This window comes from Orcinus orca, chromosome 6 (assembly GCF_937001465.1).
Source record: "Orcinus orca chromosome 6, mOrcOrc1.1, whole genome shotgun sequence".
Lineage (NCBI taxonomy): Eukaryota > Metazoa > Chordata > Mammalia > Artiodactyla > Delphinidae > Orcinus > Orcinus orca.
In genome coordinates this window covers 109223230-109236948 of record NC_064564.1, presented here as the reverse complement: position 1 = coordinate 109236948, position 13719 = coordinate 109223230, and the positions used below count along the sequence as shown (strand labels likewise).

Sequence of the window (13719 nt, the reverse complement as noted above, 5' to 3'; positions counted from 1 at the left end):
GAAAAATTGTTTAAAATTCATATTATTTTTTTTTTGGTGGAAACTATATGCATGTGTAGCTATCCCAGTCACCTGTGTTAGGCCCAGCAGTCACTTGGACCCTGTACTTCTCTTCTGTGCTGTGAAACTGGAAAATGGACAATGGCTTCCTAATTACATTCCTGTCTTCAGTCTCTTCTAACTCCAATCAGTTTTCTGGTCTTTCTAGAGTAAAGTCTTCCTTGACCCTCCCTCAGTAGTTGATTGCTCTATCTTTTGTATTCTCAAAGCACATGGCACACCCTTCTGTTACAGCACTCGTCATGTTATATCGGAATTATTTTTGGCTTCTTATGTCCTCTCTTCCAACCCCTCTAGGGTAAGGACTAAAAATTCTTCCTTCTTTACGTTTGTATCTGCCCCAGAGTTAAATATATAGCATGTACTCAGTAAATTTTCACTGAGTGAATGACAGCATCTTGTTTAATTGTGACCTCAGGACTGGTTCAAATCACATTAAAATTGGGCTATACCATGTAGGTGACTGTCTGTGGGAGTCCAAAGGCAAAACTTTGGTTCGGGAGGGCCCAGATTCAAATAAGCCCGGAGTCTAGGGCTTCCCTGGTGGCACAGTGGTTGAGAGTCCGCCTGCCGATGCAGGGGACATGGGTTCGTGCCCCGGTCCGGGAAGATCCCACATGCCGCGGAGCGGCTGGGCCCGTGAGCCATGGCCGCTGAGCCTGCGCGTCTGGAGCCTGTGCTCCGCAACGGGAGAGGCCACAACAGTGAGAGGCCCGTGTACCGCAGAAAAAAAAAAAAAAACAAATAAGCCCGGGGTCTGCTTGCTGCCTCTTCTCTGGAGTACCCCCGCTTAGAATGCTGGTTGGAGAGAGAGCAGTCTGCTCAGAGATAGCCTTGCTTTGTTAGGCCATTGCTAACAGCTTTGTTGGCTGGAGCTTCTCTATGCCATGTTTTTTCCAAAGGCCCGGAAACTTCAGACCCTAGAGATGCTGCTACAGGGCCTCCTAGGTGCTGGTGTGCCATCCTACCTTGTAAGTCAACAATGCATTTAATCCCAGAAGCAAGGGAGCAGACATCACAGGCTGTCTGGCTTAGTAGTCTGGCCCGGGAAATGTCTGAACTAATAGTAGACCTTGCAAAAATCCCATTCTTAAAATCCCAATAGGAAGAAAAATGCCGAGTGGGGAGATGGGTGGGCTCTGATTGTCTTGAGTATCTTATGTAACTCTTTATGTGTATAGACCTTGTAGACTTAGTATCCTTGTGGAATTGATCCTTCTGCCACCGGTAAAACATGTATCGTTAGTATTCTCTAATAGAATGTTTATTCATTCAACAGGTATTTCCTATGGGGAAATGTTGGTCAAAGGTTACAAACTATAACATGAATAAGTTCCAAGGATCTAATGTACATTATGGTGACTGTCGTTAGTAATACTCTATTGCATACTTGAAATTTGCTAAGAGAGTAGATCTTAAGTGTCCTTATCACATACAAAGAAAAAGTAACTATGTGAAGTGATGAATATGTTAATTAACTTAATTGTGATGGTTATTTCAAAATATATACATTTATCAAATCATCACCTTGTGCACTTCAAATATGTATAATTTTATTTGTCAATTAGACCTCAGTAAAGCCAGAAAAGACAAAAGAAACCAAAACAGGCATTCTCTGAGCACCTACTATGTGTCAGGCTTTGTATTGGGTATAATGGATGCAGAGATGATTAAGACATGCACCTTATTCCCAGTGAGGTCACTGGCTGGTTAGTAAAAGAGGTAACAGAAGGCTGAGCTGCCAGTATTGCCCCCACTTCTCCAATCCCAGACCATTCTCTGTTGCTGTAAATGAAGGCATAATCTGGAACATGAATGTCACTGTTCAACTTAAAACCCTTTAATGGTTCCTCATTTTCTTCTGAGTAAAATTCAAGCTCCATAATATGGCCTTTTATAATCTAGTCTCTGCTTGCCTCTCCTGGCACATCTCTTGCCGCTCTCCTACCCACTTATACCAGCAGCTTTGTTTCCATCCACAGGAACCATTCAGAGTGTCCCCAAAGGGCAGATCAGTAGCCAGTTCAGGATTGGAGATTATTTATCCAGCCAACGTTTTCTGGAGGTATGCTCAGTGTGTTGGACCATAGGAACATAAAGATGTACAAGAAACAGTCACTGTTCCTGGAAAAGGAGAGATGAGCATGCTGGGAGCGGGAATGGAATGCATTGAGGCTGGAGGTGTGAACAAAAGTATGATGCGTTTGGGCAGGGAATAATAGTTTAGTCCAGCTGGAGCACAGGGTGTGTGTTTGGGAGGGACAAAAGATGAGACCAAAGAAGTAGGTGGGAAGGACCAGATGGGAAATGGTCTTCTGTCATAAAAACAAGTCTGGACTTCATATTTTGGGCAGTGGGGAATCAACTAAGGTAGTTAGGTCAGGTAATGACTAGACTAAGGGTGGAATGTTGGACCCAACCTCTTGTTGCTTCTCTGGTTCCTAGAATCTAGCCAAGCTCTCCCCACCCCAAATCTGATATTGGACTTGGGTCAGGGCACAGTTTGCTGAAGAGAATTCGTATCAGTATCACCTGTCACCATTATCCAGTCATTCGTCCCTCATGCTTTAGGGGATTGTCTGTAGGTCTCTCTTCTGTGTTGGACCACTCTCCATGACAGTGTCCACTCCGTGACTTCTAAATTTCATGTAGGAAGGAAAGGAGCATCGTGATCCAGTGTGCCTTGCCCTGAGTGTGTGTGTGTAGGATTTGTCAACAATTGAGTATTTTATGGGAGTTTATGGGGCTTCATTAAAGATGCTGGAGCAGAAGCACTGTGGGACATCAGAAGAGACCTCAGCAATAAACCGCAACTCCAAGCTCTGGAATGCAGTAAATGTTTAAGAGACTTCCTTCCTTTCATTACTGAATTTTACTTTACTTTTATACCAGTTAAGAGTTGTGTTTTATTGGTTGAAATTTCTTGATTCCGTTTTCCCCAGGTCTGTTTAAAAGCTACATTTTATCCTTGAGGATGTTTGGCTCCTGATAGAGGAAGTGCTGCCAGCGAATTCAATTAACTGGCAGAGCTCACAGATATTATACACGGATTTCTTTTTTTCCTTCTTTTTCACAACTGCTACATAAACACAGCTGGGTTTAATATTTGTCGTAACAAAGATTTAACTTGAATCGTTTTACTCTGGGTAATTAATGCTTGGAATCTCGGCTACTTCTTCATTCATTTGTGATCTGCGTTTTTGACTCTGGCTATCTAGATAATGAAGTGTGCTCCTCTAGGTCTTTGCCCTGCCTTAAAACTGCTTAATATTTGGCCGTTCCCACTAGAGAGCAGATGCTTTTCTTTGCAAGAATTGAATTTCTGTCAGCTCTTTTATGCATCATGTGTTTGGAACTGTAAGTGGATCAAGTTGTTCATCACAGCGGGGACACTGTGAAACACATCTATTATACACACTTCCCACCACCCCCCTTCCTGTTTTGTTTTGTTTTTTTTTCTCCCCTGAGGAGGTGGAGATGCCCAGATCCCCTTGGGAGATATCTCACTCTGTGTGGATGTACCCATGTGATGCACCATGGATCCGGCCTGGCTACATCCCTAAGCATGGAAATCTATATCCATTCAGCCCAGGATTGTTGCTGAGCCGAATCCTGCTTTTATCTTTGTAAACACCAAGCACTTCATTAACTCCCAAATACACATAAGTTTGGGTCACTAGATAAACCCACTAGGCTTAGCATAATGAGTGACATTTCAGTCATTGATGCCCCAGAAAATGTTAATTGTGAGCCCATTATTCTTTTTTATGCTAAAATAATGGCTTGGGTAGTTTTGGCTTTGGAGTTGGGTTAATGTGGAAGAATAATCAGCATCTATTAGGCTCCTGCTGTGTGCCAGGTACTGTGTGAGAGGCTTTGAAAATCTTGACATTCAATCTACATAATAATCCTGAGGGGAAGGGGAGGTACTTTACCCCTTTTTTGTTAAATGAAGAGAAGAAAATAAGATGCCTAAAGACATCCAGCTAATAGCAGGCAGCTGAGTCAGAATCTGAACTCAGGGTTTGCTAGACATACATTCATTGGTTGATCGATGCATGGATTTATTATACATGTTCATTACATGCAGCCACTGCTCCATTTGGGTTGTCCCATTCCACGTCAGGTCTCAGGCCAGCTGATCGGCTTTTATGAACACCTTTGTATCTATCTGAACATGAACTATTGGTGGTGATTGAAATCATTTATTTAGTTTTGCTTTTTCCATCAAGCTCAATGCAAATACAATCCAACTTCCCAAAGCAACCTACCATTTTCTTGCAGTTTTCATCTTGTGAATTTCAATCCCTAGATTCAGCTTTGAGCTGACAGCTGAAAATTCCAAATCTAAATAGTTTAGTTTGTCAACACAGCTTTGAAAAGCAGGAGTCTTGATGATGTTCCTACTGTGATATGCTCATCTTTTGGGCCTCAGATAATGCTAAAGGCAAAAGTGCATTCTAGTGCATTTTTCATTGATATCATTCAATTTGCAGGAGTCATTATGGGACATTCACATGTCTGAGTGAAAGACCGCTGATCTGTAGGATTAATTATAGTTAAATGGAGAGGTGGCGTTTGCTCATGAAGAAAGTCAGTCTCCTGATAAACATTTTTAGGTATGAAAAACTTTAGTCTTCCTCCAAATACTTTTCATTAGAAGCAAGCATTAGTGTCCTGGTTCATTAGCAATAGAGTAACTGCTTTATTGTTGATCTGCAGTCCATTTTGTTGTTGAAAGATGTTGGTTTTTTTTTTTTAAAAAATTGAAGTATATGTTGTAAAAAACATGCTTTATAACTTTCCTTTTACAAGAGTGTATCTCTCTTTTCAAAGGTAACTTACATTTGTATTTTGTGCCTTGTGTTTGCAAGAGACTGGTTCTTGGTTTATTCATGTTGACAACTGAAAAGCCTTAGACCTAATTAAAAGAATTTCCACGAGCACCTTTACTGAACCATTTCATTACCCAGCACTGCACAGATTGCATTGTGAAACATGATGATAGTTTAAATCTGACCTTTAAACCTAAACTGCCAGAAGTATGGGGAAGAAAACCCTTCTTTGAAAATACTCTATGGATACATACATACACAGGCATACGTGCATGAACACATATGGATAGAAATAATCTTTATTGAATGACCACCTAATATTATAAATACACATTTACTTTGAGCTCAAATCTTGTAACCTTCTTTAGTGTTCAGCTGCATTAATTGTGTGTGTGTGTGTGTGTGTGTGTGTGTGTGGTGTGTTAAAACTAAATTGTTTTTTAGGGAAAACAAAGACAGTTTCACTTCGGGCAAAAAAAAAATGTGTTTGGAGGAAGATGAGTATTACAAATAGATAGGAAAATGCAAAAATCTTTGCTCCTGTGTGTTTCCATTTACAATGCGGAGGTACTGGGATTAACCAGGCAGGGAGGGGGCTGGAGTGCACTGTGAGTGCAAGACTCCTCCTGAGCTTTATTTGGCAGATAGTAGAAATGGACCTTTTTGTTTTTAAATTGTACTTTTTTACTCCAAGAATGTCATCCTGAGGACTTGATAGTTTGTTCTCAGGATGCTCAACAAAGCCATTATAGCATGTAGTTAAGTAGCCACTCACATAATGAAAATTGATCCTTTTGTCTGACAAAAAGCTGCTTAGAATTGTAATGCTCACCTCTTAACTTTCCGACTTAATACTCAGCCCATAAGATGTCAGGAGAGACAGAGGGAGCAAAGACCTGGGCCGCTGGGGTCATAGCCGGCCCCAGCTTGGAGCTCTGCGTAACTAGCACAGTCCCCACTCCCCCATGGAGAACCAGGCTCTTTGAGGGGAAAATCGGATGCAGAAGAAGCAATTAAAGCCAACCGAGGTCAAGGTACAACCATGTTCTCAAGTAAGAAACAGAAAAGCAAGGAATGAAAGGAGGCAATAATGGAGATATATTAAGTTGTGGAAAAAAATAAACCAGTATCGTGGACAAATCTAATTTGCTGGTCTGAGAAATCCTGGCAGCAGTAAGAATTAATGGAATAGCACAGACTTTGGAGTAAGACCGACTTGTGCTTGACTTTAGCCTCTGCCCCTTGCTGTACTATCTGTGTGAGATGGGGCTGAGGCTCACTATTCTCATCTGTATAGTGGGGATAACTGTCTCTGCCTGGCCCACTTGTTCTGAAATTTTAATACAGTGCTGGGCATGAAAACACCTACCATGGCTATTGGTACCTAGTAGAGTGCTTGATAAATACTAGTTCCTGTTCCTTTTTCCTGATGAATTCCTGGTTTTCTCAGAAACTATTACTGGGAAAGAGAGTGGGGTGAGATTGCCCTTACATATCAAGACTTTTTGCTTCAAATTTAGGCAAGAACTAACTAAGGCACAGAGAGATGCACCGTGCCATTTCATTGCCCACGTGAAGGTAGCAGAGGAGCCAATATACACATGCCCCTGAGGATGGGAAAACGAGGCAATAGTTCCTCCTCCCCTCTCCAGACCCAGACGTTCCCTAGGAGATCTTATAACAAAGCCTTGATGTCTAGTTTATTCACGAAAGGAAGAATCAATCTGCCTTAGTCCTTAAGGGCTATTTTATAAAGGGGGAGAGAAAGTAATTCTATTGCCCCCCTTCCAGCTGCTGCAGGTGTCTGATTTATCAAAAAAAAAACAACTTTTAACTTCAGTTCTGACACTGAGCAGTTAATGCAAGTGGACCCCCTGCCCAGGATGACTTGAGTCAGATTTTGAGAAGAACTGTATCTCTACTTGCAGTGTTGTGCCAGCACTGAGGGTGGCCATGGTCCCTGCCTCCCTAGAGCCTTCAGTCTAATGGAGGAGACAGACGTTAATGGACTGCCACATACTACATCATCACTTTGCTGTTTGTCCCTGAAGGAAAGGTACAGGGAGAGTATATGACAAGGGAACCTTGGCCTAATCTGAGGGGGTCAGACCGAGGCAGTGGTATTTGAGCTGAGATCTAAAGGATGAATAGTAGTTGATCTAGGGCCTTGGGTTGTCCAGTATGGTAGCTACTATCCACATGTGGCTATTTAAATTTAATTGATTAAAATGAAATAAAATTCAGTTCCTCAGTCAAAGCAGCTACATTTCAAGTGCTCAGTAGCAGCTACCACACTGGACAACACAGGTGACTGATTATCTGTGGAAAGGCCTGTTGCACGGTGCTGAATGCTAGGCAAGCGGGTGACGGTGGAGAGAGCACTCCAGACAGAGGAGTTAGCCTATCCAAAGGTCCTGGAGTATAAGAGAGGCCAGGGCAACTGGAACCCGGTTGGTGTGGTCGAAGCCATGGAGGGGGTACAGGAGCCTCGGATCTGAAAAAGGCTGGAGCCTTGCAGGCCAGGCTAGGACTGTCTTTATCCTCAGAGCAACAGGGAAGCTGCTGAAAGATCTTAAGGTGCCAGCACTGATGGAAAGAGGTGGATAGGAGTGTCTCAGAGGTGACTAGGCGAATAGCGTGCCGTCCTTATTCTCCTCTCCCCCTACAAATTGCAACCAAGTGATGAAGAAATAATCTTATACTTGTTGAGTGGTATAAATTGCAAGGGTTATCTTCATCGTAGCGGGAAGGAAGATATGTAAGCTGCTGGTTATACAAAAAAGGCTAAATATGATGCTGAATACAATGGGAGAGCCCCTTCTGAAGTCGTAATAAGCTAACTTGTGGCTGGTCTGGGGGAGCTTGACTGCAAGCCCTCGGGAGCTGGGCCCTGATCACATGCAGCTCTGTTCCCAGCACATCTCCAGCATGGGGCTTGCAAAGATTAGGCATGAACAAAAGTAACAGAACTAATGTGCCCGGAGAAAGAACTATTTGTTCTGACAGGGCATCACAGAAAGTCAGCGGCTTTTTAAAAAAATTTTTAATAGAAGAGTTTTTTTAGAGAATGAGATAAAGAGTATCCCAGGCTTAGGGATAGTTTTGAGGCCTCTGAGATTGAGTAGAAGATCAAGTTGGAAACAGAGCTGGAGCCAGACCCATAGAAGGCCTTGAATATTGTGCTAAGGAACTTGGACTTTATATGTTAGCACCATGGATCACTGAAAATTTTAGAAGAAGGAAATGATATGATTCAACCTCTTGTTTTAGAAAGATAATTCAAAGTGCAAAGGATGGATTAGACCAGGAAGAAAACAGGAGAAGGGCCACCAGTTGAAAGACGGGTGCAGTAGTCCAGGTACTAATTAAACAAAACGCAAAGCCAGGCAGTTTGTTACGTCAGTTCTCCATTTACATCCATTATATTTTAATCCTCACAGTGTATGTATGTTACAAATACCTCATTTTACAGCAAAGGAGGCTGAAGCTCAGAAAGGTTAAGAAAGTAAGGAAGACTGATTTCTAATCTTAGACTTGGCTCTTGTGACTCAAGTTCTACACTCTACTGCCTGAGGAGTGCGCGGGGATAGAGGAGCAAGTGAAGCCAAGAGACCCCAGAGGTAGAGCCTGTAGTGACCAGGGCAAACAGGAAGAGGGTGCGGGACGGGGTGGGGAACGCTGCATATGTTACTGGACACGTGGCACGTGCAGTGTTGTGTAAGACTGGCCCCGTTGTCCACTTTAATTCATTCAGCCACCAGAGCTTCATTTTCCTTGCAGTTTTGGTTGCATCTTAGTGATGACCCTCTGCAAAAGGGAAATGGATGAGTATCAATTTCTCCCCCAATCCTTCCCAACTGAGACCGTTTCTTCCAATGATCATTCACTGAAGAATGTAATCCTAGACTTTCCTCCAAGCACGGAGGCTCGGCCATTGGAAATGCCTTTTAAGATGTCAGAACACTCGCTCATCTGTTCCTTTATTTAGCAAAAAGTGCTGAATGATGACACTGGGCCAAGTACTGCTGGACCACTGCTGGCCCTTCTAGGAACTCACAGTCTAGCAGGAAAGGTAGTAGACACTACAATTCACTGACAACTCGCAGTCCAAGGGGGCCCAGGCTGGGCGTCATTAAGCCTGTCTTAGTGGTCAGGGAATGCTTCACAAAGGAGGGGACATTTGGATTCCCTCTCTCCTTTAACCCAAGGCAATGTTTAATTTGACTATTAAAGAAAAATACCTCATTTAAATTCTTTATTATAAAAGTAACATGTTTTTTTATAAAGCATAATCAAAACAATCAGAAGTGCATAAAATAGAAAGTGAAAGCATCCCTACGTGGTTAAAGTTTGATACGTGGCATTTTAGATTCTTACTACGTATATATATAAATGATTTTTATACATATATATTTTTTTAAATGATTCATGTTATATATATTGCTCTGTAACTTGTGTTTTCTCCCCATTTGGGTGTAGTTTGTGGACATCTTTTCATGTTAGTTCACAGAGTACTGCCACTTTTTTTTTTTTTTTTAGCAGCTATGCAATATTTCAAGGATGTGGTATAATTTACTTAATAGGCCCCTACTCATGGACACTTGGATGGTCTTTCAAAGGGTAAATAGATGTTCACAAGTAGGACAGAAAGGGACAAGGGACAACTCCATCTGAGTTGTCAGCATGTGTTTGGGCTGGAGGGTAGTATATGCTTCTAGATAGCAATTCAGTATCAATCAAATACCCATTACGGGGGGCCAAGGGAAGCGAGGCCAGCTGAGGAAAGCGTCACGGACTACTCGGAGGAGTTGGGATGTATTCCTGCAGGTGGTGATGGCCAAGGGTGGGGGCACTGAAGGATTTTGATAGAGATCAGATTCATATATTTCCAAGAATACTGGGACAGCTATGGGTAGATGGCGTTGAAGGAAAACTAAAGACAGAGAGCCCATCTGATCTGGGAAACTACTCCACTGATCTGGGCCAGAGAAGATGGGTAGAGCTGAGCAGCACAGGGCCAAGGTCATGGGCACTGAGAGATTCAGGATATATTGGCAGGAGGGTGTTCAGATGTGGAGAATGGTCGTAGGAAGGGAAGGAGAAGAATGGAATCTAACATCTGAATCTAGCCTAGGAGACTGGCTGGATGATGCTGTGGTATCCAAGATGGGAAAAGAGGAGGAGGAGGGAAGTTAAGATGCTGACAAGTTCAATTTTGTACTCTCTTCCCTTTGTTTTCTATCTCCCTCCTGATACCTCGATAAAGGAGGAAACCACCCTTGCTGGCTTTTCTGTCCCCCCAAATTATGCCTGATGATCCCTGATGTTAATGACTTGACCAGCACCCCCAGGAGCACTCAGAGCAAGTTGGGTTTTAGATGTATGACTGTGGGTTATTTAAGCCTTAGATTTTCCTTCCTCACTTGTATTTAAAGGACAGTATGCTATCACCAGTTATCAGTTGTGTATATACTTGAAGTTTCAAAGTTTGAAGTGCTGACAAAAGCTTCTCCTTGTTGTAGGGTGAGGAGAGGTCTTCAGGAGTCTTGGCCTGAGTGGTCACAGGGGCACCAGGAGCCCAGGACCACTTGGCTGGTTTCCGAGCAGCTGGGGCAGGCCGGAAGGCACACACTCCTATTTGCTTAGTTACAATCAGCTACGACTTCTTTGTGTAAAATGGTAATGAGGCCATTAGGAGAGGCTCACCTGAAGTGCAGCCTTGTGAGTCCAAGGTAATTAAACACCTCCCGAACGAAAGCAAAAGGCCAAGGAAGGTTAAGTGAGGAATAATCTGCGGCACAGGTGGCCCAAGGGCTTTGAGGAGACAAAAGAGAGACACCGGCTTGTACTGTTTCAAAGGATGGAAATGTCACCCTCGTCCCGGGAAAGGCAGGACTTTTATTATTTGGAGGGTGGGAAGTGGGCAATATTTTTAACATTTTAATAAAGCATATTTCTTTTTCACATTGCTATTTCAAGTTGGAGGTTCATGACAGACTGCCAGGGCACTGAGTGGCCTGTGCTGCTTCTCGTGAGCTCTCACCACTGTGGTGCTGGGGCGCATGTGTGCCAGAATCGGGGGGCGGGGGGGGTCACGATAAACTGAATATTTCTACCCAGGTGTCATGACAGACTCCAGGCTGCTTCCAGAGGAAAATTGTTTTCCTTGGCCCACGTCTGAGTGGAGATGGGGTGGCCGCCCCCTCAACGCATGTTCCCATCCCTTCTGACTTAGCCAAGAAGTAGATCATCCCACCTTCACTCACTAGATTGTCCAAGCATGTGGCACGCCCCTTGAGCAGCAGCACAGGATTTCTTCCCCTACACTCAGTAAACACGGATTCTTTTTATTTTAAAAGACCTGGCAACAGAGGATTCTTGCCATTCGGTTTCTTGCCTCAGAATCTCTGCTGTCTCCACATAAAAGCTTATACATGAATGTTTTTAGCAGCGTTAATTATTATTATTAATTAATATTATTAATAATGAAGCTGATGAAGAGATAAAATGTGGTCTTTCCATAGGATGAAATATTATTCAACTGTGGAAAAGAAGGAAGTACTAATAAGTGCTACAATGTGGATGAAACATGTTTATAATGAGCAGTAGGCTAAGTGAAAGAAGCCAGTCACAAAAAAGACCACCTGTTGTAGGGTTCCACTTGTAAGAAATGTCAGAATAGGCAGATTCATAGAGACAGAAAGTGGGTCAGTGGTTACCTAGGACTGGGGTGAGGGAGGAGGGTGAGGATTAGTGGGGAGTGAGAAGTACCTGCCAGTAAGATGGGTTTTCTTTTTGGGGTGATGAAAGTGTTCTGGAATTAGATTATAGTGATAGTTCTACAACATTGTCACTATACTAAAACTACTGAATTATAGATTTTAAATGAATGAATTTTATGATATGTAAACTATATCTTAAGCTATTACAAACCCCTTATCAGAAGCTTGGTAATAAGAAATAATGTCCATGGAGCATTTCAAGAGTATATGTAATCCGGGCTTCCCTGGTGGCGCAGTGGTTGAGAGTCCACCTACCGATGCAGGGGACACGGGTTCGTGCCCCGGTCCGGGAAGATCCCACATGCCATGGAGCGGCTGGGCCCATGAGCCATGGCCTCTGAGCCTGCACGTCCGGAGCCTGTGCTCCGCAACGGGAGAGGCCACAACAGTGAGAGGCCCGCATACCGCAAAAAAAAAAAAAAAAGAGTATATGTAATCCATCCCAGATTCTTAATATTTTTAGGTTCACAGGCACCTTTAGGAACCTGAGGATAGCTATACAGCCTATACCCAGAAAAATGATCATTACTCATTCATATTAAAAATTTGTAGATGATTCATGGACCACCTGCATCTAATTTCCTATTTCATCTTTAAATTTTACCCTAAATTTTATCCTTAAATAATGTCAGGCCCGTTAGGTAGTCCTATATCTAAGCCCCATATAGATTTCTGAAATGTTCTCTTCATATGTCACCTACATGCTTAAAAACAGTCATTAGCTTTACCTTTATCTCAAAATGAAGGAAAAAATTTCGTAATGTATTCACAGCTCTTTACCCCTGCCTTTCCCTCTATCCTCATTTTAAGCCATATTCTCCATTCTCTCCACTGAAGCCACAGTCCTCCCTAGTCTCTGAACTCCTCCTCACTACAGTGTCTTTGCAAATGCTGATCCCCGTGTTTGGTACACTGTTCCTTCCCCTCTTTGCAAGTTAATTACTTCAGCTCATCCTTCAGATCTCAGTCTAAGCCTGTTTCTCTCTGGGAAGCCTTCCTTGACCTCCTTGGTGAGCTCTGTCACAGGCTTGTCATGGTAGCAATGTCATATGTATTGGTATTTTCTTCACGAGAATATAAGTTTAATGAGGGGAGGACCCTTGTCTGGTTTTGCTCACCATTGTATCACCATTGACTCAAGGCTACCAAGTTGCACAATTCCAGGGACACTTTTCACATGGAACATAGTGTGAGTGGTGTGCCCAGAAGTTGTGCAATATGGCTTCCTGAGATGGATGGCATATTGGAAACAGACCAGGAAGCTTAATGTAGTCTCTGACGTTGAGGGCAACAACCGTCATGTCACACAATCTTTCCTGCGTTGAGGACTCATAGGAAAAAATCTCTTTTCATTCTCACTTTCAGGAAATTTTGTGTTCATGTGTGCAACTGCTTTGGACCCAAAGAATCTCACAACTTCTCATGTTTCCCTTTTTGCTTTGCCATGACTTTCTTGTCTATTTTGTTTTAATCTGTTGGGTGCATATCTGTAAGCTATATAAGTGTGTTTCTGTAAGTCTATATAATGACTATTCCTTTAGAATATGAGGTTTATAATAATATATTATACATATTATATATACTTTATATATATTTAATAAATATATAATTTATAGTACATTTAATAAATACATATTTGAGTATGAGGTATATTATAATCTGTTATAAATAAGCCATTTATTTCTAATATTTGTAAGTAATCTGAAGAGGAAATGGAATTGGAACTAAAAAATTTGTGTAGTTTGGGCTCAGATTATAAGACTTCAATTACTATTCCAACTTGGTCACTTCTTGGGTTTGTTACTAGGCATGTAATATAACCTCTCTGAGACTGTTTCACCCTTGTAAGATGGGAGCACAATCCCTTTTCTACAGGATTGTTGAAAGAAGTAAGAAAATTTATGTGAAAGCAATTAACCTGGCACATTGAAACTGCTTAGAAAGTGGTTTTGTTTTTGTTTTTATTAGATACTCCCTAATAGGAGCAAGATTTATTTAAATTTCAAAAACCTGCCCCAATACTGAATGTGTGTTTGTTCTCC

The 13719-nt window shown here is 42.3% G+C and overlaps 1 protein-coding gene across 6 annotated transcripts in view; it reads left to right on the top strand.

Annotated features, from left to right (window-relative positions):
- Positions 1 to 13719, top strand: part of DENND1A (DENN domain containing 1A) — a 541841-nt gene that overhangs the window by 377020 nt on the left and 151102 nt on the right. The gene's annotated exons all lie outside the window — the stretch shown is intronic.